Raw genomic sequence first — 26809 nt, 5'->3', positions numbered from 1 at the left:
CTGCTGCTTCTACTGAGTATGGGGATACCACATGTGTGAGACTTTGTGGGAGCCTAGCCGCGTACAGGACCCCAAAAACCAATCACCGCCTTCAGGCTTTCTAAGGGCATAAATTGCTAATTTTACTCCTCACTACCTATCACAGTTTTGGAGGCCCTAAAATATCAAGATAGCACAGCCCTCCGCCAAATGACTCCTTTTTCGGAAAGTAGACGCCTCGGGGTATTTGCTAAGAGGCATGGTGAGTAATTTGCAGATCTTGCTTTTTGTCACAAAGTTTTGAAAACTAAAAAAAGGAAATGAAAAAATAAATTTTCCTTTTCTTTCTTCATTTTCTATTTCCATTTTCATTTTCAGCTGTGGTGATGGTAAAGCGGGCTTATAGGCAGCTGTGTCAGTTAAACTAGGTGTTACTTTCTCCCTCCTTGCTCTAGACTTGGCTGGGCTTCAGTTTGTGGGTGAGAAGGGTGGAGAGCACTCACCAGAATCACCTGCAGGATGGGAGGAGGAAGACCACCAATCTCATATCCTGCTGTCCACTGAGGAGAGAAGTGTTGAGCCTCTCTGGGTGCAGCCAGCGCCATCTTGGCTGCAGCCAATTCCCACTGCTGGGAAGAAGTTGGTAAACTTCTGTGGCTGTTTTGAAACTTTACGATGCTTGAACATGGTGCCTGAGGGTGGTGAGAGTATTGTGGTCCCGAGGAAGCAGTGTGGTGTACTATAATATCACTGTGGTGTCACTGACAACTTGGGGATTGAGTGGAGCTCGTCTCTAAGCAGCCATCTGTAGAGTCGGGCAGACACACCCTCCTATTAATTGTATTTTTAAATTCAAGTACCTAAATCTGACTTGGAATCAGCCTTTTACTACTGGCTACATCTTGCCGCTTTAACCTCTGCAACATTTCCAGAAATCGCTCCCCTTCCTGACTAACGACACCACAAAACAACCTCTTCACTCCTTGGTTATTTCCCGCCTTGACTACTGCAACTCTCTACTCACTGGCCTACCCTTACACAGGCTATCCCCCCTTTAGTCTATTTTAAATGCTGCTGCTAGACTAATATACTTTTTAAAAAAAAAAAATCTTTTTATTCAATTTTTTTCAGACATATTTTGCATTTAACAACATAGAGACCGAGAGGGCAACATAGCCTCTCTCCTTTTGGCCTCGCAGGGCCTTTATTTGGAACTAACATAGTTCAACTAAACAACCTAAGTAGAATCTATAAGTCCCCCCACCCCCCTAAACTCAACCATCAGCACCAGTCCAGGAGAAATAAAGCACCAGTAAATTGTAATCAAAGTTCAGTTGTGATCCTTGTCCATCTGAAATCAAGGGAATAGTTGGTATAGCAGTCATAGATACACCTTAAGCCGGTTCCTCAGCATCTGTATCAAAAGTTTACATTACCCAACTCCTATTCAATGGATTGTTACAATCCAATAGGCTATAATTGATAGTATCAACCCACTGTTGTTGAGGAGTCCAACCATCGCTGACAGACCTTATAGAATTTTTTGAAATGTAAGTAGCCTTATAAAGATGGATTATAGAGTTCATCAGGCCCTTCCAGTATACTATTGTAGGAGCATTTGCCTTTTTCCAATGTAGTAGGATGGCCTTCCTACCATAGAACAACCCTATATTGAGTAAAGTGCAGTGAGCCAAAGAAGGGATGACCTCCTCCACTAAACCTATGAGACATACTCTTGGGGTTGTAGGGATTGGGATGCTGAGAACCTCCGACAAACAGGAGGTGATTGCAGACCAGAAATTCTTGATCTGATAGCAACTCCAGAAAACGTGTTCTGCATTTGCAGGTGGGGAAGAACACCTCCAGCATTCATCTGTGACAGAGGAATATACAGTGGGGACGGAAAGTATTTAGACCCCCTTAAATGTTTCACCCTTTGTTATATTGCAGCCATTTTCTAAAATCATTTAAGTTCATTTTTTTTCCTCATTAATGTACACACAGCACCCCATATTGACAGAAAAACACAGAATTGTTGACATTTTTGCAGATTTATTAAAAAAGAAAAACTGAAATATCACATGGTCCTAAGTATTCAGACCCTTTGCTGTGACACTCATATATTTAACTCAGGTGCTGTCCATTTCTTCTGATAATCCTTGAGATGGTTCTACACCTTCATTTGAGTCCAGCTGTGTTTGATTATACTGATTGGACTTGATTAGGAAAGCCACACACCCGTCTATATAAGACCTTACAGCTCACAGTACATGTCCAAGCAAATGAGAATCATGAGGTACTGCCTGTAGAGCTCAGAGACAGAATTGTGGCAAGGCACAGATCTGGCCAAGGTTACAAAAAAATTTCTGCTGCACTTAAGGTTCCTAAGAGCACAGTGGCCTCCATAACCCTTAAATGGAAGACGTTTTGGATGACCAGAACCCTTCCTAGAGCTGGCCGTCCAGCCAAACTGAGCTATCGGGGGAGAAGAGCCTTGGTGAGAGAGGTAAAGAAGAACCCAAAGATCACTGTGGCTGAGCTCCAGAGATGCAGTCGGGAGATGGGAGAAAGTTGTAGAAAGTCAACCATTACTGCAGCCCTCCATCAGTCGGGGCTTTATGGCAGAGTGGCCCGACGGAAGCCTCTCCTCAGTGCAAGACACATGAAAGTCCGCATGGAGTTTGCTAAAAAACACCTGAAGGACTCCAAGATGGTGAGAAATAAGAAACTTTTTGCACCTTCCTATCTCCCATCTTTGCTCCCAACAACTTTTATCTCTGCAACCAACCCAACCCCTCCCCCCCCACAAATTTCTCCCCAATCCCCCATTCCACAGCTCTCACCTCTGCAGCTTCCCATCTCCCACCCCTGCTCCCAAATCCCCCTCAACAACTCTCATCTCTGCAACCAACCCACCCCATGCACAGATTTCACCTCTACACACAATCCCCCCTTCCACAGCTCTCACCTCTGCACCTTCCCATCTCCCACCTCCGCTCCCAACAACTCTTATCTCTGCAACCAACCCAACCCACCCCCCACAGATTTCATCCCAATCCCCCCTTCCACAGCTCTTACCTCTGCACCTTCCCATCTCTCACCACTGCTCCCAACAACTCTCATCTCTGCAACCAACACCCCCCCCCCCAGATTTCACCCTAATCCCACTTTTTACAGCTCTCACCTCTTTCCACAGATCTCACCTCTGCAAACCCCCTTCATCCACAGCCCTCACATCTCCCCTCCCTTAGCCACAGCTCTTACCTTAGCACCCCCTCCTGCCTTATCCACAAATCTCACCTCTGCATTCAGCTTCCTCTTATCCACAGCTCTTACCTCCTCACCCCTCTTATCCACGGCTCTCACCTTTACATCCCTCCCATCTTGCACCCCCCCACCCATCCCCCCCAACAAACTCCCCTCTGCATACAGCCTCACCCCTCTTATCCATAGCTCTCACTTCTGCACCCAGCCTCCCCCTTCCTCCACAGCACTCACCTCTTCCCTTCATGCACAGCTCACATCTGTGTCCTTGCATAGGCTGGTCTCCTCTTCAAAGTGATTTTATCAATGCCTGTTCTCTTTTTTGTCATTATTTTCTTACATTTCCATCAATGTATACTTTTCCTCCCCTCTGTGATCATTCTCCTCTACTTTCATCCTGAAAGGATTAAACTCAAAATATTACACATTACAAATTTTGAAAATAAAAACATAAAATACAAGTACCAATATGACTTATTTGAGGAATGGTCACAGGTTTGCTAATGATTTATACAAAAATTATTCAAAAGAGAGCACACCCAAGCCCCTAAAATAAATGATCTTGTAGAATGTAGCAGGTACTGTGATTTCTTTCAGATTCCATGATCACTTGTGAGAGAGCAGCAACAATTTTGGGACATTCAGTTGTGTTTGAGAGCTGAACATGTAGCATAGGTCCAACAGCCAGTGGTACTTCTGCTCAAGCCTAAAATGGCAGCCAGCAGGAAACGTCAATAGTTTAAGGGTAAACTGTAATAGTATACATTGCATCTGAGAATACCACTTCTTAGGGCTGCCATTGTAAAAATCTCAGAAAACTTGTGATGCAGAGCAGACTTGTACAGTAGCATGCGCAGTGATATTGCAGTTCAGGAATTGGCACTTCTGTGAGTCAGGCAATGAAAAGCCTTTAATGCTGGAAATGTGTCCATGCTGAGTAATGCCATCCTCACAGGCTCTATATAATGCAGTGTAAAATATCTAAATTTGTACAGGTACCTGAACTTGTACCATTACTTTTAATACAACTTTATATCTAATGTATGCTGGTCTTTTTCAAGCAGGTGATTACTTATAATGAAAGTAAAAGGCACATTAATGGTTTAACATGTTTGTATTTTCAAAAGTGAGATTTGCATTTCATCTTATGTATGTTCCACTAACTGCCTATATTGAACAAAACCTACAGTGTATACTAAACCAAGAGCAGGATATGGTTTTTATTCACACATGCTCTAACAATATGTGGTATATTAACACTTCTTGTAAAATGAAACCTTTTCTGACTGCTTCTTACCACACATTATATAACACTTTTAAAAATATAAAAAGTATCAATATGTATCACTTGGACTTCATGGTCCATTTTCTGTTATTCCAAGTTCATCTTGTGGGTGGAAGGGGACATGGCCAATGCTACCTCATAGCCTAGGTCAGTGGTGGCGAGCCTTGGCAACCCCGATGTTTTTGAACTGCGTTTCCCATGTAGCTCATGCACTCTGCAGTGTAGTTCCATCATGTAGTTCCAGTGTAGCGTCATGGGAGGTGTGGTTCCGGGGCATCTGGGGTGCTGGGGTTCGCCATCACTGGCCTGGGGGGAGTGCCCCCCCCCTTCCTTGACTCTTCTCCCTTACTACTTTTCCTTCTTCCCTCCTTGCTCATGTAGACATCTATTTGAGTACCTTGAGCAATCTCTGTGCGACAATTTTCCAGTCAACATGTGATCCATGCAGCAAACCTTTCCTAGGAAAAAGAATTTCCAAGCACAGTATTTGATATCTTATTGATTTTTCCTCCCGTTTACACACCACCTTTGTTGAAGATGGTGGTGTTTGTATATCCATGTCATCAGTCATAAGTTACCTTAGTATTCCGTTAAATTATTACCTTTAAGATACAAAATACTACGAATATCATAACTTTAATATAATCGTTCTTCTCTTGTATAACGTAAAGGTGTTCACAATAACACATGTATATTATGCAAATGTGTATTAATGTTTTAACTATTTGTTTTTCAATAAAATGAGATTGAACTAAAAAAAAAAAAAAAAAAAAAAAAAGAAACTTTTTGGCCTTAATTCTAAGTGGTATGTGTGGATAAAACCAGGCACTGCTCATCACCTGTCCAATACAGTCCCAACAGTGAAGCATGGTGGTGGCAGCATCATGCTGTGGGGGTGTTTTTCAGCTGCAGGGACAGGACGACTAGTTGCAATTGAGGGAAAGATGAATGCGGCCAAGTACAGGGATATCCTGGATGAAAACCTTCTCCAGAGTGCTCAGGACCTCAGACTGGGCCAAAGGTTTACCTTCCAACAAGACAATGACCCTAAGCACACAGCTAAAATAATGAAGGAGTGGCTTCACAACAACTCCGTGACTGTTCTTGAATGGCCCAGCCAGAGCCTGACTTAAACCCAATTGAGCATCTCTGGAGAGACCTAAAAATGGCTGTCCACCAACGTTTACCATCCAACCTGACAGAACTGGAGAGGATCGGCAAGGAGGAATGGCAGAGGATCCCCAAATCCAGGTGTGAAAAACTTGTTACATCTTTCCCAAAAAGGCCAATGGCTGTATTAGATCAAAAGGGGGCTTCTACTAAATACTGAGCAAAGGATCTGAATACTTAGGACCATGTGATATTTCAGTTTTTCTTTTTTAATAAATCTGCAAAAATGTCAACAATTCTGTGTTTTTCTGTCAATATGGGGTGCTGTGTGTACATTAATGAGGAAAAAAAATGAACTTAAATGATTTTAGCAAATGGCTGCAATATAACAGAGTGAAAAATGTAAGGGGGTCTGAATACTTTCTGTCCCCACTGTATACGTGCCTGCCTGGCTGGCGTGTAGTAGATCCTATGTAGATACTTAAAGTGTATAAGGCGGTCCCTAGCGGATACCAAGTGTTTAAATGGCTCCCACATATCTTACCAGTCTTCCCCTTGGATTTCAGGGATATCTTCTACCCATTTTTCCCGACATCTAGTCACCGTGGTGGGCGTTTTTTTTAAAAAGGATTTGTACGTAGCCGATAAGGGTTTGGGCAATTCTTCACCCGCCAAGAGATCTTCAAGAGCGGAGGGTAGTGCCTCCACTTTCCAGGTGGAGAATTGTGTCTGGAACGCATGGCGTAGTTGTAAGTACCGGAAAAAGTGTGTGTTGGGTAGATTGTGTCTTGCTTTTAGTTTGTCAAACGTTATGAGTTCTCCCTCCCTTGTAATATCTCCTAGTATTTTAACCCCCCTACTAGCCCAAACCATGGGGTCTGGCAAGGAATAGAATTGAGGTAGGTTGGGGTTCATCCATAATGGGGCAGATGGAGTGATTCCCACATAGCTGGGGGACATTTGAGTCGTGGCTATTTCCCAAGCTTTAATGGTTGCCTTCATGGATTCTGTTAAAGGTAGGTTAGATTTTGGGCCTCTATAGAGCGCTAGTCTCAAACTCTCATAGGAGCCTAAATGAGCAGCCTCAAGAACTGTGGCCGAGTCTCCATCCTCCGCCAACAACCAGCATCTTGCAAAAACTATCTGACCAGCCAGGTAGTACTTCTGCCAATCCGGTAGTGCTAGCCCCCCTGCCCCCATGGTTCCTGAAGTACCTTTATGCTTATGCGGGGTGGTTTGGGAGACCACAGAAAGGAACCAATAATGCTGTTTAGTTTGCGGAAAAATGATTTGGGAACCCATACTGGACAGTGCCTTAGGAAATACAAAATTACTGGCAAAAAACTTAATTTTCAGGAGGTTTATACGTCCTATTAAAGACGGGGCAAGCCGTTTTCAAGCCTCTATTTTTTGTGTCAGACAGAGAACTAGAAGTAGAAGATTTAGTGTTATATAATCCCGTATATTAGCCGTGACTTTTACCCCCAGGTAAGTGATGGTAGAAACCCATTGCAGTGGGAGATTGTCCTTATCCACCCTTCGCGCCTCCGGACCCAACGGCAGTATTGAAGACTTGGTCCAATTCACCCGAAGACCCGAGAAGGAAGCAAACTTGTTGAGTATGCGCAGAGCCGCCTGTAGAGATGTTCTCGGGTCTGAGGAACAGAAGCAGGTCATCTGCATAGAGCGCAAGGCTCTCCCGTATGGAACCCACCTGAATTACACCCACCTCCTGAGATTGACGTAATGCTCTTGCTATAGGCTCCATTATTAGGCAAAGAGGAAGGGGGAAAGAGGCCAGCACTGCCTAGTGCCGCTTCCAACCACAAAAAGCTCTGAAGTCAGAAGCCCTAACCGAATTGCCATCTGAGGGTCACTGTACAATAAAGTGACCCATTGCCGGAAATTAGTTCTGAAACCCATACTCTCTAACACCTTGTGCATATAGAGCCAGTCAACTGAATCAAAGGCTTTTTCAATGTTGATAGATATTTTTCTGGAGTTTCTGTAGTATCTACTTGTAGATGGGTGAACAACCTCCACAGGTTGGTGTCCGTGAAATTTCCCGTGCATAAATCCCATCTGGTCAATGTTCACCAGTGAAGGAATGACCTTGGCCAGTCATGATGCCAACACTTTGGTTATTATCTTTAAATCTGCATTTAGTAATGCTATGGGGCGGTAGGACGAACGCCATTGTGGGTCCTTACCCGGTTTCAACAGAAGAACCATGTGTGCTTCCATCATTGAACATGGGAGGGCTCCATTCTTAAGGCAGTGGTCAAAAAAGATACTGAGTCCTGGGGCTAATTGCGCCATATAATGTTGGTAGAAGTCTGCCGGGAAGCCTTCCGGGCCTGGGGACTTATGTGGTGGGAAAGCTAAAATCGCTGCTTCTATTTCTAAAGCAGAGATATCAGCATCCAGAAAGGCAACATCTGAGTCTGACAATATGGGGAGAGAGAGGTCACCCAATAGCCCGTCCAACTCACTAGTATCATATGCTGATATAGGGAATATAGTGTAGTATAATACTGCACAAATTCTTTTAGTATATCAGAAGGGTCCGTAACCTCATTCCCTCCAGTGGTTTTAATGATAGGAATATTAACTGGTGTTGTTTGATCCACCGCTAAAAGGGCTAGGAGTTTGCCATTTTTGTCCCATTGAGCGAACAGGGACTCTGCCCTCTTCCCAACCTCATTTCGGCCCAGTTTTGAAAAGTGCACAGAGACTAGTCGCCTAGTCTCCAACAGAGATGTATAGTTGGCCTCTGTTGGAGAGTCAGCGTGGGCACCTGTGCACTCCCGTTCCTTACTAAGGAGTATTTCCCCCTGTGCATTATTGTCTCTCCTGGCCGCTTTGATCGCAGAAATACATTCACCTCTTGTCACAGCTTTAAATGCATCCCAAACCATGGTCGGGTCAGCCATAGTCAGCCATATCTACATTGGTTGACCAGTAAGCTGTCATGGAGCCCTGTACCTGGGAGGCAACTTGTTCCTCTTGTAACTAGTCCGGTGACAACTTCCAGCCCCCCCGCCTCCCCCCAACTGGGAGTGCCAGGGTGACCGAAAGTGGGCAGTGGTCTGAAATTCCCCTAGCCAAGTATTCATTCTCTTTAACATACATTAGCAGGGAAGGGTTGCCAAACTCTAGATCAATTCTGGCAGATGATCTATGTGTAGCAGATAAGCGGGAATAAGATTTAACACTAGGATGCTTCCAATGCCATAACTCAGTGAGGCCTGACACAGACATCCAGGTACATAAATCAATTGAGGCCAGCCTATTGGTATTAGATGAATCTAGTGAAGGATCTAAAATGGCATTAAAATCCCCCAAATATATGGTAGGCAGATTAAGAAAGGGAGCTAGTTTCACCATAAGGTCATAAAGCACTTGCATCTGTATAGGAGGAGGTAAGTATATATTCACTATCAACATTTTTCAGTGGTGTATGTCCAGTACCACAGCCACATATCAACCCCCCAGGTCAGAGAACACCCGGTGGATGGTGCAAGGGACAGCCTTGCTAATTAGAATGGAGGTCCCTCTGGCGTATGCGGAATACATAGAGTGAAGTGCTCTTTGAATCCAGGCCTTGCGCAGGGATAGAATTTTACTTCCCTCCAGGTGGGTCTCCTGCAGGAGAACGACATGTGGCTTTACTTGTTTAAGATACTGGAAGACAGATGCTCTTTTAAATTTACTATTCAATCCCCTTACATTCCAGGACACTATCCATCAGTAAAAGACAAATGAATAAGCAGATGAATAAGCAGTATGTATTAACCAGTGGTTTTCCCGCTCCTTTGACATACTTTCAGAGTTAAAGCAGTGATTGGTGCAAAATCTAGAAAAGCAATCAAGGAACATGCTAGATGGTAAACCTGCTGTTATACCAGAAACTTACGACCAAAAAAATAAAAACCAAAAACAGTCCGGTATGTAGCTTGTACCCAAGGAACAAAAAACCTGAAGAGGTCCAACCAATGGTTTCGATAGTCCGGCATTGTTAGATGAAGACACTGCTTCTTCACGCAGACCTCTGTGCCCACCAGGGATAGGTGTGGAGCCTCTTTCAAACCGCAGGATAAAGCGCCATCTTGAGGAAACAAAAAAAAGGAACTCTCATCCGCAGCTTCTAGTGCTAGCCAACACCGCAATGTTGGGCTTTCTTTTCTGTCATTTAAGAACTCTTCACGTATGCCAGGAACAAGAAACAAATGAGGAAGAGAGAACCTGAAGCAAAAACAGGCCACCACCAGGGAGGATTAAACTTCCAGGCGATGTTAGGGGTTGCCATCTAGCCAGTCAGATGCATCTTGTGGAGTGTCAAAGAACTTGACCAAGCCCTTGTATTGTACCCGTAGGCGGTTGGGACACAACATGCTGTACTTTATTTTTTTTTCTCTGAATCTTCTACGTACATCAGTGAAGGAGCGGTGTTTCCTCTGTGTCTCAGCAGAAAAATCTGGAAATAACATGATGCGAGCATTTTCATATTTTAAATCCTGGTGCTTTCTTGCTTCAGCCAGGAGCATATTGCGGTCTATGTAGTTTAGAAACCTGACCAGGAAGGGCCTGGGTGGGGATCCAGGGGTACTAGCACCTGTGGAAAACCGGGGTGCTCTCTCCACCATGTAGGCGGAAGATCCTCTAGCGAAAGCAGACTTTTAAAGAATTGTTCAGCAAAGAGGACCGGCTTAGCTCCTTCTGCACCCTCAGGCACCTACCACCCTTACATTATTCCTCCTTTGTTTGTCCTCAGCGTCATCAGCATGATGTTGCAGTGATCTTACCATGTCCTGAAGTTCAGACAGCTGGGAGCCCTGTGAGTGTGTGGCATCTTCCACCTAAGAAATGCGGTATTCTGCTGTAGTAAGCCTGCCTCTGATTTATCCAGGTCATGTCTGATCAAATTACATTCAGAGGTTAGGTAATCAATGGGCCCCATAAGTTCTGTTTTGGAGGCCACGATTGCCTCCAGGAATGGGTCTGTGATTGCTGTTGTATCCACCTCCAATTTGGGTGATATAGTTGTTGGTAATAGCTCCAGTGTACCCTAAGCATGACCTGAGCCCGATTCCTGCTCCATCCTCTCACTCTGCTGTTTGGCGCGCTGTGAGGACGACACAGGTGCCAAGATGGCAGGGGCGGGGCCAGCATCTCCTCCACGCTGGAAACAGAGCTGCCTCTGATCCTTTGGCGGTGGCGGGCGGCTTCCTTAGGCTTTTTTGCGGACAAGGACGGTATTTTTTTGTGCACTGGAGTCTCCCCTACCTGGTTCCAGACAGCTTTCTAGGTAAGAGTTGGTTTGAGAGCCTCCAAACAGGGTATTTAGCAGGAGGATAGACGGAGCTTAAAAAAAAAAAAAAAAAAAAAAAAAACACCACTTGCCCTGCTCACATCCGGTCACGCCCCCCCTAGACTAATATACCTTACTAACTGATCTGTGACTGCTGCTTCTCTTTGCCAATCCCTTCAATGGCTTCCACTACCCCACTGTATAAAATTCAAAATACTAATGACAACATACAAGGCCGTCCACAACATTGCCATTGCCCCCAGCTAAATCCCCAACCTCATCTGCAGATATCACCCAAATCGTCCTCTCTGCTCCTCCCAAGACCTCCTGCTCTCTAGCTCCATTGTTACCTCCTCCCATGCTCCCCCCAGGACTTCTCCAGAGCCTCTCCCATCCTCTGGAACTCCCTACCCCAGTATGTCCGGTCAACCCCTACACTGTCCGCCTTTAGGGATCCCTGAAAATTCACTTATTCAGGGAAGCCTACCCCACCTCCAACTAAAAACTGTACCCAAACCACCACCTTTAGATCACCTCCCCTCGCAGCTATTACCTTCTATACCACCTCCCCCTCCCTTTAGATTCTAAGCTCCACGAGTAGGGCCCCCCTGTCCCTTCTGTATTGAACTGTATTGTAATTGTACTGTCTCCCCTCTACATTGTAGAGTGCTGCGCAAACTGTTGGTACTATATACCATAAATCCTGTATAATAATAATACAACCACTGTACAGCGGAACTCAGCCTAGGAGGGGGAGAAGCATAATGAGCCAATCAGTGCATGTGCTAACAAAAAACATGCTGATAGGCGTGAGCAGAATGACAGAGGACCTTGGCATACGTCTGCTCCCTAGTCACTGGCTGGGGGAGGGGTGAAACCTGTAAGTGTTACTGAATTAAGCCTAGGTTCACATTGCTGCGGGTTAGAAATCATGCGAGTTTAGCACAATTTCAACCCAGCAATGCAGTCCGACTTCAGGGCCAATTTGACAGACATCTGTGCAGGTTCCTGCACATATGTCTATAGAAATCACCCCTCCAAAGTTGCCAAAAGTAGTACAGGAACTACTTTTGGGAATCGATGCAGTGCCGCAAAGTCAGTGTTGCACCAATTTGGATGGTGCCATTGCTGGCAATAGCTGCCGATTTGCCATGCGATTTCACATGTCAAATTGCATGCCAAATCATACCAATGTGAACCTAGGTTTAAACAGAGAAAATCAGATCTCCTGTCTTGCTAAGCAGGGCTGTTCTATATGGCAGAGCTGTGTAAATATCAGAAGGGGATAGAGAGAAATCCAAGCTCCCTTAACCGCTTGCTGCCCGATGGCTGTAATATTACGGCCAGGTGGCGCGGCTCTCATTCTGGGAGGACGTCATATGACGGCCCTCCATTTAAATAGGGAATGCGCGCGATCGTGTATGTGCATCTCTGTTCCTTTGGTGGTGGCGTGTCACCGAGGGGGGTGAACAGCCATTGGGCATGGCTGTTTACCACGTGATGAAGTCACGCCCGATCACAGGTGGTACCGCCCCACTTTGCACGGCATATGCGTGCGATCTCGAGCGTGCACACGTCGGTGGCGGCGTGTTCCCGGGCATCACCGGCACTGGTAAATAGCCATTGGCCGGTGACTTTACCACATGATTGGCTGTGATCCTTTCACAGCCAATCATTAAATGTCAACAAACCGCAGTAACGAGATGTTGCCGGGTTCTCCTCCTCACACACTGATCGTGTGTGAGAAGGAGATTGTGGTAACATCTCGTTACCGCTTACAATGTACACCAATCACACTGATTGCCCCCCCAATAAAGAGGACCTGTCACCACCCATCAAAGTACCTGTCACAGTCCATCAGAGTACCCGAGTACCTGTCACAGTCCATCAGAGTACCCGAGTACCTGTCACAGTCCATCAGAGTACCCGAGTACCTGTCACAGTCCATATGAGTACCTGAGCACCTGTCACAGTTCATCTGAGTTCCTGAGTACCTGAGTACCTGTCACAGTCTATATGAGCAGCTGAGTACCTGCATACCTGTCACAGTCCATATGAGTACCCGAGTACCTGTCACAGTCCATATGAGTACCGAGTACCTGTCACCGCCCTTCAGAGTACCTGAATACCAGTCACCAGCCCATCAGAGTAACCGAGTACCTGTCACCAGGCCATCAGAGTACCTGTCACCAGGCCATCAGAGTACCTGAGTACCTGTCACCAGGCCATCAGAGTACCCGAGTACCTGTCACCAGGCCATCAGAGTACCCGAGTACCTGTCACCAGGCCATCAGAGTACCCGAGTACCTGTCACCAGGCCATCAGAGTACCCGAGTACCTGTCACCAGGCCATCAGAGTACCCGAGTACCTGTCACCAGGCCATCAGAGTACCCGAGTACCTGTCACCAGACCATCAGAGTACCCAAGTACCTGTCACCAGCCCATCAGAGTAACTGAGCACCTGTCACCAGCTCAGAGTACCCGAGTACCTGTCTGCAGCTCATCAAGTTACCCGAGTACCTGTCTCCAGCCCATCAGAGTACCCGAGTACCTATTTGCAGCCCATGCCTCATAAAATATAGGTTGGGGTATTTTGCTTTCCAAAATGGGGTCATTTTGTGGGCAATTCCATTGTCCTGGTGCTCAAGGATCTTCAAAACTGTGATAGGTAGGAATGAAATGAGATGTGTAATTTATGCTCCTAGAATGCCTGAAGGTACTACTTCAATGTCGGGCCTCTGTATGTGGCCAGGCTGTGTAAAAGTCTCACACATGTGGTATCGCCATACTGGGGAAGAGTAGCAGAATGTATTTTGGTGTGTAATTTTAGCTATATACATGCTGTGTGTTAGAAATATCTTTTAAATTGACAACTTTATGAAAAAATGCATTTTCATTTTTTCCACATTTTCCAAAAACTTCTGGAAAAAAATGAACCGTTCAAAAAGACTAATTATGCCTCATAGATTTTATGTTGGGGTGTTTGATTTCCAAAATGGGGTCATCTTGTGGGCAATTCCATTGTCCTGGTGCTCCAGGGCCTTAAAAAGTTTAATAGGTGGTTGAGAAATGAAATGTGTAATTTATGCTCGTAGAACGCCTGAAGGTGCTACTTCAATGTTGGGCCTTTTTATGTGGCCAGGCTGTGTAAAAGTCTCACACATGTGGTATCACCATACTCAGGAAGAGTAGCAGAATGTATTTTGGGGTGTAATTTGTTGTATGCATATGCTGTGTGTGAGAAATAGCCTGATAATGTGACAATTTTGTAAACCCCCCCAATCTTTATTTTGCAAAGAATTGTGTGAAAAAATTACAACTTAAAAAAACTCACCAAGCTACTTACTTAATACATTGGAATGTCTACTTTCTAAAAAGGGGTCATTTGGGAGGTATTTGTACTTTCCTTACTTGTTAGTGTCTCAAGAAATGAGATTCACCTGATGTACTGAAGGCCTGATCAGATGTGATCAATTTTCAGTGATTGGCACCTCTATAACTCTGTAACTCTATAACTTTCACAAAGACCAAATAATATACACTAATTTGGGTTATTTTTACCAAAGATATGTAACAGTATAAATTTTGGCCAAAATTTATGAAGAAAAAAAATACTAAATTTGCAAAATTTTATGACAGAAACAAAGAAAAAGGCATTTTTTCACAAAATGTACGGTCTTTTTTTATTTATAGCACAAAAAATTAAAAACCCATTAGTGATTAAATACCACCAAAAGAAAGCTCTATTTGTGTGAAAAAAAGGATGCAAGTTTCATATGGGTACAGTGTTGCATGACTGAGTAATTGTCATTCAAACTGTGAGAGTGCTGAAAGCTGAAAATTGGTCTGGGCAGGAAGGGGGCGTAAGTCCACTGTATTGAGGTGGTTAAAGTGTAAGTTCACCTTTACCAAAATCACAGGGAGCCAGGGAGCCCTGGCTACAAGTAGTTTTAGCACACTATGTTGCTATCCCCCTTTGGGACAACACAGTGTGTTTTTTTTTTTTTTGGTAAAGGTGAACTTACACTTTAAATGTATTTTATCTGTGTATTAACTGTTTACCTGGAATTCAGCTTTAATACATGCTCTGCGTAAAGCAGTGTATTTACTGGAATTTGAACTACTATTATTATTAACCCTATGATTGTAAGTTTCATATGGGTAGAGTGTTGCATGACTGAGTAATTGCCATTCAAACTGTGAGAGCGCTGAAAGCTGAAAATTGGTCTGGGCAGGAAGGGGGTGTAAGTGCACTGTATTGAGGTGGTTAAAGTGTAAGTTCACCTTTACCAAAATCACAGGGAGCCCTGGCTACAGGTAGTTTTAGCACACTATGTTGCTCTTCCCCTTTGGGACAGCAGAGTGTGTTTTTTTGGTAAAGGTGAACTTACACTTTAAAATGTATTTTATCTGTATAGTAACTGTTTACCTGGAATTCAGCTTTAACACATGCTCTGCATGAAGCAGTTTATTTACTGGCATTTTAACTACTATTATTAACCCTTCGACTGTAAACTAAAAAATGGCTAAGTTGAAATTTGAAAAAGAAAAAGCAATTTTTTTCAATATCCTTTAAGACTAAATGCACTTGCATTAATTTCTCCTTCAAGTACTCTTTCTCCTTTGAGTGCCTGTCTTATCCACTGCTCAATTATTAGTCTAAATATGATTTTCAGTTTTACTCTGGGGTACTGTCAAAACCCAGAGATTTAGTATAATCTTCAGTAAAGAGAAAGATAATGAATATTTTCATTTAACCGAGGGAATTTGATTTCACACATAAAATATTTTCATCCGCACAAGACAAACTATTTGTTTACCACATTTCCCTTTACAATAGGTCACACTAGACTTTTAATATACTTTAAATCTGTAGGTTAACTAGAAAATGTGAGCTTGTACCTTGAATGGGGATTTTAAGAGCACACAACAAAGAAATCAATGAAATTTAAATACAGGGGTAATAAAAGTGATGCTCAGTGCCCTTACTTTTGTCTGCTACAAAGCGTAAAGCCTAAGTCTGAGTTCACCAGCACCCCCTTCCCCCCTTTAAACCCCCAACATACACATTTCTGTTCCTTTCCCCCTCGTTGGAACAGCCTTTAGAAAATTATTTTGTATACCTTTTTTCCAGGTTTCTTTGGTCAGTGGTATAACAGGTCCACTTTACCCTCTTTCTTTGGCTATGAATGGATTCTAACTACTGCAGAGAGCAGTACCACATAATGATGAGGAGGAATTCTCTGCAGCATTCTGCATGAGTTCACAGCATGGCGAGATGCTTGATGCCCCTGGCAAATTGATTGACTGATGCTGGATTGGTGATCAGGTGGGTGAAAATGAGTATTGCAACATGAGCTTTTTTTTTTTTATTGTAGATCACACTCTTAATTTAATAATTTTTCTGGAACTAAAATGTTCAAATAGTGGGGTATATGGTCTTTGTGAAAGTTACACACTATGAGTCTACACACTATAGTGCCAGTCATTGAAAATTGATCACACCTGATGTACTGGCAGCCTATCTCATTTTTGGAGACACTAACAAGACAGGAACGTACAAATAGCCCCCAAATGACCCCTTTTTGGAAAGTAGACATTCCAAATCATTTAGTTAGAGCAGTGTTTCTCAACTCCAGTACTCAAGGCGCCCCAACAGGTCATATTTGGGATTTCCATTATTTTGCACAGGTGATTTGATCAGTTTCACTGCCTTAGTAATTACCACAGCTGTCTCATCTGAGGGAAATCCTGAAAACATGACCTGTTGGGGCACCTTAAGGACTGGAGTTGAGAAAAACTGAGTTAGAGGTATGGTAAGTTTTTTGAAGTTGTAATCTTTTCCCACAATTCTTTGCAAAGTTAAGATTTTTTTTCAAAAAATTGTCATATTAACAGGTTATTTCTTACACACAGCATATGCATAATTGCAACTGCACTCAAAACACTTTCTGATACTCCTGAGCATAGTGATACCTCATGTGTGAGACTTTCACAGCCTGGCTACATACAGAGGCCCAACATGCAAGTAGCACCTCCAGGTGTTCTAGGAGCATAAATTACACATATAATTTCCTGACAATCTATCACACTTTTGAAGGCACTGGAGCACCAGGACAACAAAAACGCCCACAAAATGACCCTGTTTGGGAAAGAAAACACTCCAACGTATATTCTATGAGGCATTATGAGTCTTTTCAACATGTCATTCTTTTCCGCAAATTTTGGAAAATGTGGAAAGAAAATGCAAACCCATTTTTTTTTTTTTTTTTTTTTTTACACAAAGTTGCCCATTTATAAAATATTTGTAACACATAGCATGTGCATACCACAAATTACAACCCAAAATACATTCTGCTACTCCTCCTGAGTATGACAATACCACATATGTGAGACTTTTACACAGTCTGGCCACATATAGAGGCCCAACATTCAGGGAGCCCCGTCAGGTGTTCTAGAGACATAACATTACAAATTGAATTTCGTAACTACCTATTACAATTTTGTGAGGCTCTGATAAGCACTGTAGTAGTACTGATGTGGCATGGATGAGTACTGATTTGGAATGGATGAGGCATGAATGTGGCATGAATGACCACGGATGAGGCCAGGATGTGGCACGGATGGGCATGGATGAGGCACGGATGAGCGCGGATGAGGAATGGATGGGCATGAATGAGGCACACAAGGGCATGGATGAGACACATATGGGCATACATGAGGCACAGATGGGCATGGATGAGGCACAGATGGGCATGAATGGGGCACAGATGAGAAAATGTTTAGGCATCAGTAACCCCCCTACCCCCCCTCTTACTTGTGTAAATAAAAATAAGTGTGCAACCTCTACCATGCAAGTGAACTAATAGAAAATTCAGTGAAAATGATCAATAAACAACCACATATTTACGTATGATATTTGACATCCTAATGTGTCATAGCAAAGCTATAACCTAAAAGTGATAATAAAATTGATAATAAAATCGATGTGACTAAAAAAAAAAATATATAATAAAGTTGAAAAAAATCAATCCTATAAGATATTGTCCATCAAGGGGCTTAGTAGCGTCCTTAACGGGTGACACCCCAAAATATATGTAGGATTTCACTGCAAATAGGTTTTCACTGCAAATAAGTCCTTCTGTCAAGAGGGGGTGTAATCTTCTTCACAAATAACAGGCAAAGATGTACAAAGAAGCCGCTTACCAGATAGGAAGGACCCCTATTACAGAGATCATATGGGCTCAGGTATGCTGGATCACATAGGCAGGGACAGCTGATTAATACATCCGACGGGATTGCTTCCTCATCAAGTGCTTCGGGACACTGTAATGCTGGCTCTGCGAGATGGAATGCTCTCCTTGCACTCTTTATCCAGATAAGATCACTCGTGGGATGTAAGATATTTAAAAGAGGAAAGAGAGGAGTTTCATAGTGCAGAAAGTTTAAAAATTCTCTTTTATTCCATATTGACGGACATCTGACATCTTAAAAAGTTTTGGCAGAAACAAATTCAAACGAATAACACACAGCTGGGGCAGAAGCCAGCCAGCTGGAATGTGGTGACGTCAATTTTATTATCACTTTTAGGTTATAGCTTTGCTATGACACATTAGGATGTCAAATATCATACGTAAATATGTGGTTGTTTATTGATCATTTTCACTGAATTTTCTATTAGTTCGCTTGCATGGTATAGGTTGCACACTTATTTTTATTTACACATTGAATTGAAAAAGTATATTCAGGTTTTTTTAGGTTGCAGCACCTTCACTTTTAATTACATTCACAAATATATTTTCACACACTTTAGGGTTAGCGCAGAGTGCTTGTGTTACATAATATCCTCCTTTTACTTACCTGAGCCCTCATTTGATCCAGTGCTGTGCCCCTCTGCAGCTCTTCTCTCCCCTCACTTCCTGGTCTCACTGGCGTTGCAATCAAAGCCCGCTGTCTGTTTTTTAGGACTGAGTTTGAATGCTAGTGGCACTGTGGTGCTCTGGGCTTATTGTTGCAGTTCCAGTGTCCACCAACAGGTGTCTTCCAGAAGCCAGCAGGTTTCAGTGATCAGCTCCACCTAGTTTCAGCGACCAGGTCAGCTACAACTTTGAACTGGGAGCCATTTGCTTTGAGTACTTGATTCCCTTTTGTCGAGATGCTTTGTTAATTGTCATGTGCAATTTTTATAGGAAATTAAGACTTTTGTCACTCATTTTGGCAGTATCTCACTGATGAGGAACTGTTGGGAAGTATTCTGACAGCACATGCTTTAGCTGATGAGAGCAGATTCTTCCCTAGTGAAATACAACCTTTGGTTCAGATCTGTTCTGAATTATTATTTCCGTTTACCTCTCAGGGTCATGATGTTTTCACTCCTCCCTCCTTTTACTATACTTCAGGTTGCATTTTTGGGGTGGCTGTACAGGTTCTTTTTTCCAGCAGTATTCAGCCTATTCACAACAGGGGTTGTTGGGTTGTGTTACTGCTGTGCACACTTTAACCACTTCAGCCCTGGAAGGATTTGCCCCCTTAATGAAAACCGCCATTTTTTGCGATAAAAAAAAAAAAAAAAAAAAAAAAAAATGTATTCATCAGTTTGGGATGATATATATTCTTCTACACATTTTTGGTAAAAAAAATCTCAATAGGCATATATTGATTGGTTTGCGCAAAAGTTATTGTGTCTACAAACTATAATATGGATTTAGGGACTTTTATTTTTTTAATTGTTTTTACTAGTAATGGCGGCGATCTGTGATTTTTAGCAGGAGTGCAACATTGCAGCAGACAAATCTGACCCCAAAATACACTTTTTGGGGACCAGTGACATTACTACATTGATCAGTGCTATAAAAATGCACTGACAGGGAAGGGCTCTGTACTAGGCGATTGTGGGTCACGGGCAGACATCGAGTCTGCTCGACCCGTGGGCACGCTCCCGCAGCGTGCAGTGGGCACAAGTGTGTGCCGGTGGCAGTGGTGCATGCCCACCCGCAACTGTGCCTGCGCGAGCTGCCGTACGTCTACGGCGATTCGCGCAGGAAAGCCAACCTGCCGCCGTATAACAACGACTGGTCGGCAAGCAGTTAATTGAGCAATTTGAGCAAGGGGAAGACAAATTGACTTTAGTTCAACCTCTGCTACAAGCCTGGCCAGAAATACTATCCCCAGGTTCATATGTCTCACACCAATTCAGATCTGCTTCTAAGCACCAAGAATCTCCTCTTCCCTTGTTATCCTTAGCACCCACAGCTGCTATAGAGTGCTCCCTGCCTCCTTTAGATCATTACCCTGCTATCAGTAACCACACTTCCCCTGCAAGTAATCAATTGAAGGCTCCCCCTGTACCATTGCCCATTGCAACCTCTCAGACCTCTTCCTCTATTACTGTTGCTAATTTTCCATCAACAGTATACTCTGGTCAGCACCATACAATTACTTACTGGACTCCAGTATCTAAGCTCAAAAATAACTTTTCTCCTGCTCATACAACTCTGCCACTACCCATGCTGCCTGTTGATGTGGTTCATTCCTCCTTCAAGCTGCCTGCTGATGGGGTCCATTCCTCCTCCATGCTGCCTGCTGATGATAGACCATTCCTCCTCCATGCTGCCTGCTAATGGGATCCATTCCTCCTCCATGCTGCATACCGATGGTGTCCTTCTGTCCTCTGCCAAGCCTGCCCCTGGTGTCCTGCCATCCTCTGCTGAGCCTGCCTCTGGTGTCCTGCTGTCCTCTGCCAAGCCTGCCTCTGGTATCCTATTCCCCTGTACCATTGCCCATTGCAACCTCTCAGACCTCTTCCTCTATTACTGTTGCTAATTTTCCATCAACAGTATACTCTGGTCAGCACCATACAATTACTTACTGGACTCCAGTATCTAAGCTCAAAAATAACTTTTCTCCTGCTCATACAACTCTGCCACTACCCATGCTGCCTGTTGATGTGGTTCATTCCTCCTTCAAGCTGCCTGCTGATGGGGTCCATTCCTCCTCCATGCTGCCTGCTGATGATAGACCATTCCTCCTCCATGCTGCCTGCTAATGGGATCCATTCCTCCTCCATGCTGCATACCGATGGTGTCCTTCTGTCCTCTGCCAAGCCTGCCCCTGGTGTCCTGCCATCCTCTGCTGAGCCTGCCTCTGGTGTCCTGCTGTCCTCTGCCAAGCCTGCCTCTGGTATCCTATCCTCTGCCAAACCTGCCTCTGGTGTCTTGCCGTCCTCTGCCAAGCCTGCCTCTGGTGTCCTTCCATCCTCTACCAAGCCTGCCTCTGGTGTCCTGGCATCCTCTGCCAGAAAAAGGGAGTTATGGTCTGGAGAGACCCTTCTGACACCTCCATCCCTAAATGGTGCAGAAGAACAAGGAAAGCTAGCCCGTTGGGACTTTGAATGAGGTGAGAGAGATAGGTACACGTATACACAGACTGCAATAAAAATTGATTTATTGATACACAGGCTGTAAAAACAAATGGGAACAACAATGAATGTGCGTTACCTGGCATAGTAGCCTAGTTAACAGCATAGGTAAAAAACAAATACAATAACATTGCAATCAATTGGTACATCCATAAAAAGTAGCAAGATCCATGATGAACATTAAAACCAATAAATGCATTCACATCATCTAACCCAGAGAATACATAAACATAAGTGGCAGCAGTGTGTGAACATGGTATGGCCAACTGCGGATACCTAGCAGAGTGGGCATGCGGGTAGCATCGATGGTGCCCTACGCGTTTCGCGAGTCTATTCTCGCTCGTCAGGGGCAGATGCATACTGGGTTTTTCTATAACAAAAATGTTGAAATGGTAAATAAATGTGATTCATTAGGTGGGTCAGGGAGAGAAAAATGGTTGGCAAGTGAGGTCAGTAACATAAAGGCCTCATACTCACCAAACAGCTGGGCTTGGTAACCAAAACCCTGGATGCCAAGATGGCGGCCACAAGCAATGCCGGTTCGGGAGCTGAGGGGGCTCAAAGGATATGTTGAAACCGAAGAGGCATCAAATAATAGATTCAAAAAATGAGAAATGCCCAATGGGGGTTGCATTTGAAAATAATAGATAAAATATATGTATGGGAGACTTCTGATGTAATTATGGAAGTTAAAGTATGAGCCGTAGTCAAAAATACATAAAAACAAAAAAACAAAAAGCTGAGCAGGAGAAGCAAAAAGAAAAAAGAAAAAAAAGGAAAATGAGAATCAAAATGTAAAAACCTAAATTGTGCCTGGAAAAATATTAGCACCAACAATGATGGAAAATTGGTGTTGTGTATGGTGAACGGAGATGACCTACACAGCGAGTGAGAGATAAATGAAAAGAGGAAAGGAGAATCAATATTACCTGGATATATTGAGCAAGTCCCAGACATATGTGATACATTCCCGGGTCTGTGACCATCATGATAGACCATCAGAGCACAAATGCAAACAGCAGCCGTGCATAGCGTCCTGATATATCCACGGCGGATCCGGAAGCTCCGCCCCCAGCGTCATGTACGGATGGTGACGAGCCAGCGTGTAAGACGCCGGCCGTCAAGAACGGGTGTGCGTAGCAACACCCCTTGATCCATCTGGGATGTTCCACACAGCCCACAGAAATGCGAGGTCAGAAGACATCGCAGAGTGGGCGTGGAGAACATGACGCCGACATGCAGGTGGCCTGGATCCGCCCTAAGGCAGATGAGGACAGCAGGAGGTCACAAGTACCTCCCCTATGCATGTCGCAGCCCCCGATGCCGGAAGTGCAAAGCCACCATCTGGCAGAGCACAGTGAAAAGGGGGCCAAGGCCAGCCCAAGGGTCAGCCCTGATGCTAACTGGATGTAAAATGAACGTGAACCATTGGTCGGACCGGACCAAATTTTTGGGCTAATGGGTGTCTACCACCCAGGTAATTTGAGAGAAAGGGGAGTTATGGTCTGGAGAGACCCCTCTGACACCTCCATCCCTAAATGTTGCAGAAGAACAAGGAAAGCTAGCCTGTGTGGGACTTTGAATGAGGTGAGAGAGATAGGTACACGTATACACAGACTGCAATAAAAATTGATTTATTGATACACAGGCTGTAAAAACAAATGGGAACAACAATGAATGTGCGTTACCCGGCATAGTAGCCTAGTTAACAGCATAGGTAAAGGTACCTATGCTGTTAACTAGACTACTATGCCGGGTAACGCACATTCATTGTTGTTCCCATTTGTTTTTACAGCCTGTGTATCAATAAATCAATTTTTATTGCAGTGTGTGTATACGTGTACCTATCTCTCTCACCTCATTCAAAGTCCCAGCGGGCTAGCTTTCCTTGTTCTTTGGCATCCTCTGCCAAGTCTGCCTCTGGTGTCTTGTCGTCTCTGCCAAGAGTGCCTCTGGTGTCCTGCCATCCTCTGCCAAGCCTGCCTCTGGTGACTTGCTGTCCTCTGCTAAGCCTGCCTCTGGTGACCTGCTTCCTCTGGCAAGCTTGCCTCTGGTGACTGCCTGATGGACTATGCGAATTCCTGTGCTGCTGCCCAGCTGGACTACACTGATTTTGGGCTGCTGGCTAGCCAGACAATGCTGATTCCTGGGCCACTGTCCAGCCAGATGATGCTGATTCTTGGGCCGCTGCCCAGGTGGACTATGCTGATTCCCGGGCTACTGCCCAGCCAGATGATGTTGACGCCTGGGCCGCTGGACAATGCTGATTCCCGGACTGCTGCCCAGCTGGAATATGCTTATTCCCGAGCTGCTGCCCAGACAGAATATGCTGATTCCTGGGATGCTGCCCTGCTAGACCCAGCTGATTTACTACATGCTGCTAAGCATGTCCTGAGTTCTTTTCACAGCCAGCTGATACTGCCAAGGCCAGGTTGTCCAGATATCCACTCTGAACATAAGAGCTGTGTCTGCTATTATAGCCCCAGTATTAAAGGTCCTCTGGGGAAGGGAGGAGTTCCAAATTAACCTTGTCCTGACCCAGGTGTTATCTCTGCAATCTCTGGTGCATTTGAGGACCTGGGTTGGGTAACCTATGTCCTGGGTAAACTTGAGTGGCAGGTAAAAAGCGAAGCAGTCTCTAGCAACAGAGATGGAGGAGGTTCAGTTGTAATCGGACTCCCTGGCTTTAGGTTACCTGCATGGACCAAGGACTCTGGTGTTAAGCTTTTAGGTTGCTCTCAGTGTCCCAGCATTGGAACACACGCTGCTTAAAAGAATGGAAGCCTTCAGTGTTGCACCTACTTAAGAACCTGACCATCAGGGAACCTAGTCAGTTTTCAGACCCCGGTGGCGGGGTACTCAGCCAGCCTTCAGACCCCGGTGGTAGAGTACCCAGTCGGCTTTCAAACCCCGGTAGTAAGGCACGATGGAGTGTTCAGTGGCCCCTCCTTAGGGGGGGGACTGTTAGAACTGAGTTCATATGCTGGTGGCACTGGGCTGATTGCTGCAGTTTTAGTGTCCACCAGCAGATGTCTTCCAGAAGCCAGCAGGCTTCAGTGATCATCTGGTTTCAGCTGCCATGTGGCTATATAAGGCTGCTCCTATTAACACACCTTGCATCACTGTTTTGATTGCCATCCTTGCTGCCAGATCCTGTTACCTGTGTCTCCTGCTGCTTACTCATGCTCCTGGCTCCTGTACCCAGTCTTAATTCCCCCCTTCCTTGCATTCCTGGTATTCCATGTTACCCTTCCCTCGTTGTGTAAATATTTTGTAAATAGTTAGTTGTTAGGTCTCTGTTAGGTATGTTAGGTCTCCTTTTATTAGGTATTTTGGGGTTTGTTCATGTTAACTGTTTGCTGGGGTTTGCTTGTCTCTTGTTTCACTGTAAATAAATCTCACTTAAAAGATATATACATTCTTTGGTCTCAGTTTGTGTGTGTAGCTACATACATACATACATACATACAATGGGGACGGAAAGTATTCAGGCCCCCTTACATTTTTCACTCTTTGTTATATTGCAGCCATTTGCTAAAATCATTTAAGCTAATTTTTTTCCTCATTAAAAAAGGTACACACAGCACCCCATATTGAAAGAAAAACACAGAATTGTCGACATTTTTGCAAATCTATTAAAAAAGAAAAACTGAAATATCACATGGTCCTAAGTATTCAGACCCTTTGCTGTGACACTCATATTTAACTCAGGTGCTGTCCATTTCTTCTGATCATCCTTGAGATGGTTCTACACCTTCATTTGAGTCCAGCTGTGTACGATTATACTGATTGGACTTGATTAGGAAAGCCACACACCTGTCTATATAAGACCTTATAGCTCACAGTGCATGTCAGAGCAAATGAGAGTCATGAGGTCAAAGGAACTGCCTGAAGAGCTCAGAGACAGAATTGTGGCAAGGCACAGATCTGGCCAAGGTTACAAAAAATTCTGCTGCACTTAAGGTTCCTAAGAGCACAGTGGCCTCCATAATCCTTAAATGGAAGATGTTTGGGACGACCAGAACCCTTCCTAGAGCTGGCCATCTGGCCAAACTGAGCTAGCGGGGGAGAAGAGCCTTGGTGAGAGAGGTAAAGAAGAACCCAAAGATCACTGTGGCTGAGCTCCAGAGATGCAGTCAGGAGATGGGAGAAAGTTGTAGAAAGTCAACCATCACTGCAGCCCTCCACCAGTTTTATGGCAGATTGGCCTGACAGAAGCAAGTGCAAGACACATGAAAGCCTGCATGGAGTTTGCTAAAAAAAACACCTGAAGGACTCCAAGATGGTGAGAAATAAGATTCTCTGGTCTGATGAGACCAAGATAGAACTTTTTGGCCTTAATTCTAAGTGATATGTGTGGAGAAAACCAGGCACTGCTCATCACCTGTCCAGTACAGTCCCAACGGTGAAGTATGGTGGTGGCAGCATCATGCTGTGGGGGTGTTTTTTAGCCGCAGGGACAGGACGACTGGTTGCAATCGAGGGAAGGATGAATGCGGCCAAGTACAGGGATATCCTGGACGAAAACCTTCTCCAGAGTGCTCAGGACCTCAGACTGGGCCAAAGGTTTACCTTCCAACAAGACAATGACCCTAAGCACACAGCTAAAATAACGGAGTGGCTTCACAACAACTCTGTGACTGTTCTTGAATGGCTCAGCCAGAGCCCTGACTTAAACCCATTCGAGCATCTCTGAGAGACCTTAAAATGGCTGTCCACCAACATTTACCATTCAACCTGACAGAACTGGAGAGGATCTGCAAGGAGGAATGGCAGAGGATCCCCAAATCCAGGTGTAAAAAACTTGTTGCATCTTTCCCAAAAAGACTCATGGCTATATTAGATCAAAAGGGTGCTTCTACTAAATACTGAGCAAAGGGTCTGAATACTTAGGACCATGTGATATTTCAGTTTTTCTTTTTTAATAAATCTGCAAAAATGTCAACAATTCTGTGTTTTTCTGTCAATATGGGGTGCTGTGTATACATTGAGGAAAAAAAATGAACTTAAATGATTTTAGCAAATGGCTGCAATATAACAAAGAGTGGAAAATTTAAGGGGGTCTGAATACTTTCCGTCCCCACTGTGTATCTGGTCTCCAAGCTGCCAAATATTGACACCGTGTCTATAGATGCAGACAGTGATGCTTGGAAGTGAGCCCACACGAGTGACCCCATAGAAATTGGATTTCTATGGACGCACTTGGCGAGAGGGAAGGAGCCAGGAGTGCTGGGACCTGAGAGATGAGGTTCAGGGGTAAGTATAAACCTATTTGTTGTTTATAAAAAAACCAAAGCATTTACAATCACTTCAAGTATTTGGCCAAGTTTAATTGTGTTTTGGAAATTGTATATGTTATTTTGATTATTAAATAAAAAGAATATGTTGGGGATTAATATCTGACAGTAATAATTTAGATTTACCTTCTCTATTTTTTAAAAG

Source organism: Aquarana catesbeiana, linkage group LG04, assembly GCF_042186555.1.
Source record: "Aquarana catesbeiana isolate 2022-GZ linkage group LG04, ASM4218655v1, whole genome shotgun sequence".
In the NCBI taxonomy this organism is placed as follows: Eukaryota; Metazoa; Chordata; class Amphibia; order Anura; family Ranidae; genus Aquarana; species Aquarana catesbeiana.
The sequence above is the reverse complement of the archived record's forward strand: the minus strand, read 5'-3'. Positions refer to the sequence as shown.